The sequence below is a fragment of the Rattus norvegicus genome, chromosome 6, assembly GCF_036323735.1.
Source record: "Rattus norvegicus strain BN/NHsdMcwi chromosome 6, GRCr8, whole genome shotgun sequence".
NCBI classification, from domain to species: domain Eukaryota; kingdom Metazoa; phylum Chordata; class Mammalia; order Rodentia; family Muridae; genus Rattus; species Rattus norvegicus.
In genome coordinates this window covers 141,935,345-141,943,887 of record NC_086024.1, presented here as the reverse complement: position 1 = coordinate 141,943,887, position 8,543 = coordinate 141,935,345, and the positions used below count along the sequence as shown (strand labels likewise).

At 36.6% G+C, this 8,543-nt stretch overlaps 1 pseudogene; it reads left to right on the top strand.

Annotated features, from left to right (window-relative positions):
* Positions 1 to 4,603: 4,603 nt before the first annotated feature.
* Ighv-ps4 (immunoglobulin heavy chain variable region, pseudogene 4) lies at positions 4,604 to 6,232 on the top strand (annotated as a pseudogene).
* The last annotated feature ends 2,311 nt before the right edge of the window (positions 6,233 to 8,543 follow it).

Sequence of the window (8,543 nt, the reverse complement as noted above, 5' to 3'; positions counted from 1 at the left end):
TTGATGAAGACAGGAAGGAGCCTCTTATCTATTGTCATTAACATTTTTAAATTTAAGAACTATTAGAGTTACATGAAACCACTACCAAGAAGGAACCTAGATTTGGGAGGGATATCATAGTAATGTTGACAGAACTTAAATCAATCTGTTATATGATACATTATTATTATCCCCAGGTAAACAAAAAACATTTCTCCTTTTAGTTGAGCTCTGTGAACAATGAAATGAAAAGGATATACTATGTTTTTAAATATCCCTAATTGAAACTTCATTTTTTTTTTATTAATCATTCCATTTGTTTACATCTCAAATGGTTTCCTACTTGTCGGTGAGCCCTCAATAATCCCTCCCTCTTATACCTGCTTTCTTCCCCCTCACAAATGCCTGAATGAGGATGTTACCCCACCCACCAACCTCTCCTTCCCCACCCGCAACCTCAGTTGTGCATCATTAAAAAACTATCTGCATGGGAACTCATGAACAGCAGGGGGCACAATCAGATCATTTATCCCCATAGATGTATAAAGTGTGTGTGAAGGAGGTTCCACTGTGATTTTTTTTTTCCTTAAGTGTATTAACTGATCTGTGCCTACTTTTTTCAATATGTGGTGTATCCATGCTCAAACACAGAAAATATTCCCTGTTAAACGCTTCACAGATGTATGTTTATTCCCTGTGAGTTTATATGTACATCAGTCTAACTGTGTCTGGAAGACAGTTTTGCACACATCCTGCCTCCTATAATCATTTCAGTTAAAATAATGGCTATTTTATTTATTTCCGATTCAAATGTTATTCCCCTTCCCAATTTCCGTTCTGAAAATCTACTATCCCCTGCCCTTTCCTCTGGTTTTTATGAGGGTGCTCTCCCACAAAGCTACCCACTCCCAATTCACCATGGTAGCATTCAACTGTGTTTGGTCATGAAGTCTTCACAGGATCAAGGGCCTTCCCCTCCCATTTTAACTAGATAAGGTAATCATCTGTTTCATATGTAACTCTAACCATAGGTTCATCCATGTGTACCATTTGCTTTGTGGTTTAATCTTGGGAGCGCTGAGACATTTGGTTGACTCATATTGATATTCTTCCTTGGGATTGCCAAACCCTTTAGCACTCAGAGTGCATCCTCTAACTATTGTGGTACCCTTGCTCAGTCCAATAGTTCACTGCAAACATCCACATCTATAATGGTCAGTCTCTGGCAGAGCCTCTCAGGAGACAGCTATATGCGGTCCCTATCAGCAAGCACATTTTGATGAAAGCAGTATTGTCTGAATTTGGTGCCTGCATATGGGATGAATGCTCAGGTGGAGCAGTTTTTGGATGGCCTTTTATTCTCTACTGCACACATTTTCTTTGATTTCCTTTATACAGGAGCAATTCGGACATAATATTTTTGATATGGGCAGGTGGACCCATCCCTCAACAAAGGTACACACCTAACTTGTTGATATTTTCTCTACAGGTTTTCTGTCCCCCTTTATTGGGTATTTCATCTCTTGTCATACCCTGCATCCTCTGAGCTTCTTCCTGTAAAGGCATCTTGTACTTTCTAATTCCTTCACCCAATTCCCCACCCCACAGTGCTACAAACATCTGTTTAATTTACATCTTCCCCATCTGTTCCTGCACCTATTTTTCATGCCCTCTCCTCTTCCTCTCTCGGGTCCCTCCTTTCCTCTATTTTATTCAGCCTTCTTTGTAGTGCTGAAGCATCCACACATTGACTTTCTCCTTCTTGAACTTCATATGGTATATTACATGAAGACCCTGCTATTCCACTCCTGGGCATATGCCCAAAATATGCTCCAACATATAACAAGGGCACATGGCTCTAATATGATCATAGCAGATTTATTTATAGTAGCCAGAAGCTTGATACAACCCTGACGCCTCACAGCAGAGGAACGTATGGAAAAATGTAGTATTTTTATATAAAGAAGTACTATTCAGATATTAAAACTATGACTTAATGAAATTCATAGGCAAATGGATGGATATAGAAAATATCATTCTGAGTGTATTAACCCAGTCACAAAAGGAAAATTTGGTATGTACTCACTGAGAGGTAGATATTAGGCAAAAATCTTTGAATACTCATAATACAAGTCAGCTTACTTTTAAAATAATTTTAAGAAATGACTTCTAACTATGCAGTTATATGGAGAACAACAGTTATGTAAATGCCTCATATTTGGGAACCTATAGGATCTTTTTGACTATTAACTGATACCTTTTCCTATGTATGGCACTGATACATAAAATTAATAACTCATGAATTCTGGTAGAAGCAATGTCTACTTATGCAAGTAACCCACCAGTTAAAACAAAATGCTTTCACTCCCCTTCTGGCTGCTGCATTCTTCTAGGGCTGATTGCCACTTTGACAAACACTAATGGCCCAATTATAATCTTTAGAATTCTACAATTTAATATATTAAACAAAATATACAAATATTGAAATACATATTAGTAAAATAATGAAGCCCTTGCCTTGTGGACATAGGTGACCTCATTAAGCATATCTTTCCAGTTCCATGCTGATAAGTATATATTACATATTTTATGATTACCAGTTAGTATTTTTTCCTTTTCTATCTTTACTGCTTTGTTATTTTTTATATGTTCTTTTGGAAATTTAGGTGATCACTTACTCTACATGCTCTGAATAGCGTTTGGTAGATAGACATGAATGTGCAAGTGTCACTATAATAAGATATAGAATGAGTTGTGTACATGACTAAGAGGAATATTGCTGGTACACTTCATAATTTTATTTATTATTTTTGGTACATTTTAATAGGTTTTAGATGACTGGTACTTCATCCCAGGTAAATGCAATCAAAAGCCCAAGTTTAGCGACACTATAGTCTCTCATATACCTTAATTATATTGGTAAAGATCATGTAGACAAACTGCCTTATAAATATGTATGTTTACATTCAGTAGATTGTTATAGCCTTGACCACAGTGGCTTCTGTGTTAAGTGTACAATAATTGATGCTGTCATTCAGGACTAGTCAAAAAAGTGAGAATTACTGAAAGAGTATTCATCAACAGGGAAGTCAATGATATTAACCTCTTATCAAAAAAATCAAAGACAAAACTGGCAAAGAATTAAGATACAGAGAATGGAGTTGAAATGCACAAAATTCTAACTCCAGAAAATGACCATTTCTTATTGCATGCATGAACTCCCTGTAGCTATATTTACCAGCAGAAGAACCACACAAATCATAACAGTGAAAATACCACATAAAGGTATTTAAATGGTTCTGCAGGAAAAGATGTCTGTGTACTGGTAAAGATACCTATATCAGTTATATCCCTTACAATTGAGTTTGGTTAGTAGTTCTCTGAGTTAAAAAGTCCACTTTCTGTATGTGTACCTTGTTCTACAAACTAACAATAATATAACAATGAAAGAAATATCATTTTGTGAATGGGGTGAAATTTATGAGGACCCCCACCAAGCTGAAAGTCTTTTGACATCTGATGAGTAAAAGGAAAAATTTAGTCACCTTTTGGGGGAAGGTTTCTGTAGGTTTGTTATGCACATCTAGTGCCTTTTTCTCTGTGCAGTCACTGGGTTACTAAGTAATGAATGCGAAGCGGTAAGGATCTTGGAACCTTCATTTTGGTATGTACCAAGAGGAAGTCTAAGGACCTGACCACAGTAGAGAGTGGTGAGAGACCTGAGTAATGGTAGATCATACTAAATGTCACACGTGATTGAAAATTTCAAAGAATAAAACCCTTATGAATTATTGAAATAACAACTTCACATATGCTCAGTATCTTCAAACAATTGTATATTGTACATTGTGCATATTTCTCCTGTAACATCATTCCATCTTATTCTCCCTTTTTTCCAGTAGAGAATTTTTCTGATGCACTATCATGTACTTGCCTATATATTTATATATAACTATCGAATATCTAAAAGTTACGAATAAGAGTCTCATTTAATGTCGGTATTTCTGAGACTGTTTTAAGTAACACATTTTTTTCCAATTACATCCATTTTCCCAAAAGTAATACAAATTTCTTATTTCCTACTGATGAAAATGTTCATATATATGATTTAAGAATGAAATTATTTTTGACACATATAGAGCGCAATTTCATAATTTACTCATTAATGATATTGATACAATAATCATTGATAAATAAAGATTTTTGAATTATGTTTACTTCATTTGAGTGAGTTTGTATACATCAGAACAAAGGATCTGAATCCTCAAAAGCTATCCATTCGGGAAATTATTCCATCACCATCACAACAACCATTTGCAAATCAATCTCAATAAATTACCCCAAAGAGATGCCACAGTATAATAACTGAAATCTGAGAACTTATTTCCTGATGTTAAATGCACAGTATCTGCTTAAGGTTCAGGGAAAGTGTAGGGAAAGTATTTCCTCAGAGAGGAATAGGATCTGGAACAGAGTGTCCTGATCTTAACGATTTGCCTCCATTTGTCCTACCTCCCCAGTAGTTCTGCTCAACTAGGTCCTTATCTAAGATGGTACCTACTCATGAATATGCAAATTACTTGCATCTGTGAAAGCAAATACAGGGATTTCCACAGCCTAAAACACCATATGATCAGTGTCCTCTCCACAGTCCCTGGACACACTGATTCTAACAATGGAGTGGAGCTGGGTCTTTCTCTTCCTCCTGTCAGTAACTTCAGGTAAGGGACTCTCCACTTCCAAATCTGAAGAAGAGACAGGGCTTGAGGTGACATTGACATCCACTTTGCCTTTTCTTCACAGTTGTCCACTCTCAGGTTCAACTGCAGCAGTCTGGGTCTGAGCTAGTAAAGCCTGGAACTTCAGTGAATTTGTGCTGCAAGACTTCTGGTTTCACTTTCAGCACTGGCTATATGAGTTGGTGGAAGCAGGTGCCTGGACAGACATTGAGTTGATTGGATGGATTTATCCTGGAAGTGGTGGCACTAGCTATAATCAGAAGTTCAATGGCAAGGCCACACTGACTGCAGATACATCTTCCAGCACAGCTTACATGGATCTCAGCAGCCTGACAACTGAGGACTCTGCGGTCTATTTTTGTGCAAGGCACAGTGTTGTAACCACATCCTGAGTGTGTCAGAAGCCCTGGAGGAGCAGCAAGCTTCCCTGGGACTGAGATAACAGAAAAGAATAACATTTAGACTTCCTCAGAAATAACGATTTTGAGTGTCTACTTTTTACCTCCTCCTGACAGACCTACAGTGCCTTTTTTAACTTTTTTGTAAGTAACCTAAAAATAAGATGATGTTGCTTTAAGGTCTTCTACTGTATACCAAAACATTTTAATGACTTGATCAGTAATTACTTTCATTGACATGTTTCTTAATCATTAAAACAATAAAGAGAGAAAACCACGATGATGTATGATAAAATATTATATATTCTGAGACACGAAAACTTTTTGTTGAAATATTTGGGAAAAACATACTATGAATTTGACCTGTAAAATTCAAATTACTAACACCCAGGAACAAATGCTCCTTTCATTATCTTAATTATTAACTGTCCTCTGATGTATTCCTAAATCTGCCTGTGTTCCAGAAGATGTTCCAGTCTCCTAGATTATTAGAAATATTTCTATCAGAATGCGGAGATACATAAAGATAATTTACAAAGTATAGAAAACAATATTAAATCACTTTTCAATGAGCTTCTTTACCAACATAATGTATGTAACCGTCAAGTGAGGTAGGTTCTGCAATTATATGTAAATATTTGTTCTCATATTTTCTTCCTGCGCAGTCTCAGTTATCAGGCATATACTCAGTATCCTTTATAGAATATAGACCTGTACTGATACAGAATCAACTCTTGTGGATGCCTTGTTTGCATACCTGTTTGTTCACTTTTTCTGTTAGTGTTTGTAAATTGGAATGCATCTACATCCACATATGTTTCTTGTGCATTGATTTTGCTGATATTTCTTCTGGTTGTTTATTCACTTTGTATTATTCCCATTTCTGTGTGTTTCCTTTATCTTGTTTTAGTTTTTTCTATTTAGATCATTTTTAGTTTCTGCTTTCTTTCTAGTTAGAGAAAGAAACAGAATCAAGTTGAGAGAAGATCAGGAAGGTGTTGGGAAAGAGAAATGAGTATATTGAATGAAGAAATCTATTTTCAACAATAAATTGGAAAATAATTCTAAGGAATAAACCAAGAATTTTGATAACATTTTTGTTGTATTAATCTTCCATATGTCCAATGCCTAGACTTCATGGTTCATGTCCTTGTTTAAATTGTTTGAAGTCTATTTCAAAGACAAGACGTAAAGGTTTTTACTCTAAATGTAAAATGTGTAATGCTAATGTGTAGTGAGCTATAAAATTAAAATATTTGGGTTTTAGCCTCTTTCAGTTTCTCTTTCTATCTTTCCCTTCCTCCTCCATCTCTTGTTCTGTGTGTGTGTGTGTGTGTGTGTGTGTGTGTGTGTATGTGTCTGTTTTTTCAGCTATGAAGTTTTCCATTATTAATCTCTAAGTACACAGAGGAGTTTCTACTAGAAAATCGTGTATTTCTTGAGGACATCTCTGCAGTTGTCATAGAGCAAAACATTGAAAGGGAAGAAATTATAATGAGGACATGTTATAGGTTGACTTTGTTTACATGGATAAGACTTTGTGATATCTAAGCACAGGCAGTTTTTTGTAGGTGTCTTTCCACACAATAGAATTTGAAAAAGGGTCTCCGGGTAACAATAATTTCCATAGTCATTCCAAATCCAGTTGTACAATAAGTCTTAAAGTTAATATTTTTTGAAGTTCTTGTGACCATTAGGATGGGTTCCTTTTTCAAACCTTAAAGTCAAGTGTAGTCTATGACCAATAGCCTGCAGGTAAGAGGGTCATAAAGTACATGTGACACCTCCTGTAAGAATGTGTAATAGTTAACGTTAAAAGCTTTCTGTTTTGAGCGTGTGTAATTGATTTTATTTCTTTCCTTGAGGAGAAAGTCATGTGTGACTAAAATTACTGTTTCCCTTGGTGTGCTTTGGTGGGTGCCACTTTGCTCATAACCTTTACAGTTTTATTCAGTGTTACAAATGATATTGATAAATATTTCTGACATGAATCAATGAAAGGAAAACATCTAAATAATTGGTTATGCTTACCCCGAGGAGTCAATGCAGAAACAGTTTATTCCTGACTCTATGTCTTATTTATTCTTCAGAATTAATCGATCAAAAAATCATCTTGTTAGTCCCTGTTTTGAAGAACACATTATCTGACACAGATTACTGCTGTCATTTCTTCTTATATATGTTATTATCCATGAAACGCTACAGAGACATAAATTGCAAAACTGAAGGCTTTCTCACTCACATTGAAGACAGTTAAACTCATAGACATTTGAATTTCTCAACAGGAAAATGAAAACCTTGGTAAAGCTCTAGACAAGCAAGTAGAAAACCTGTATGACAAAATCTTAAAGTCTTCTAAGTTCGCCCACCCTTTAAGTCATGAAAGTCTTTCACTTCCTATGTCTCTTATACATTCTGTAGGGTCCCACAAACTCTTAATTCCTGAGATTGCCTGTTCCCATTCTTTGTGCTGGACGTCACAGGTTCAGTCCTTTTCCAGCACTCAGTATGAGATAATGTCACTACCTTTCCCTTCCCCACTGTTCCTTTCCCTCCAAGGTCCCTCACTCCCTCTCCCCTTGTAATATTTTTCTTCTTCCTCCTAAGTGGGACTGAGGTGTCCTTACTAAGGCTATTCAGCTTGTTGAACTTTTTGAATTCTGTGGACTGCATCTTGGGTATTCTGTACTTTTTTGGCTAATATCCCCCTATTACTGAGTATATACCATGTATTTCTTTTGGGGTCTGAGTTACCACACTTCATGTATTTTCTAGTTCATTTGTATACAAAAGTAATTCTTGATAGTTGAGCAGTATTCCCTTGTGTAAATGAACCACATTTTATGTATCAATTCTTCGGTTGTGGGACAGCTAAGTTCTTTCCAGGTTCTGGCTAACACAAACAAGGTCACTCTGAACATATTGCAACATGTGCCCTTGTGGCATGTTGAGGTATCTTACATATTCTACAGTGGAGGGAGGGAACTTGTAGAGCTCACTTACAGCCAAAGGACAGGGCAGTAAGTGAGGGATGGGGTTGCCATCCCACAGTCAAAACTCTGGACCGTAATTCTTCATCTTTGAAAGCACTGCAGTGATAGAATTGGAGAGGACCCTGAGGAAAAGACAGGCCATGGACCATCCCAATATGGGATACAGCTAATGAGGAGGACCCAAGTCCTGAAGCTATTACTGAGATCAATGGACCACTCACAAAATGGGACCTATAATGAATGCTTTCTGAAAGATGAGACAAGAAGCTGAAAGAGTCAGTTGCAGATATTTGCACACAGCCTATAGACAGAAGCTGCCTACCACTGTGATTGACTTACGAAAAAACTGGAAGAAGATAAGGAGGAGGGTGACATGGTAGAAAGACCAGCAGTGTCAATTAGCCGGGACCTCTGAGATCTCTGAGATACTGAAC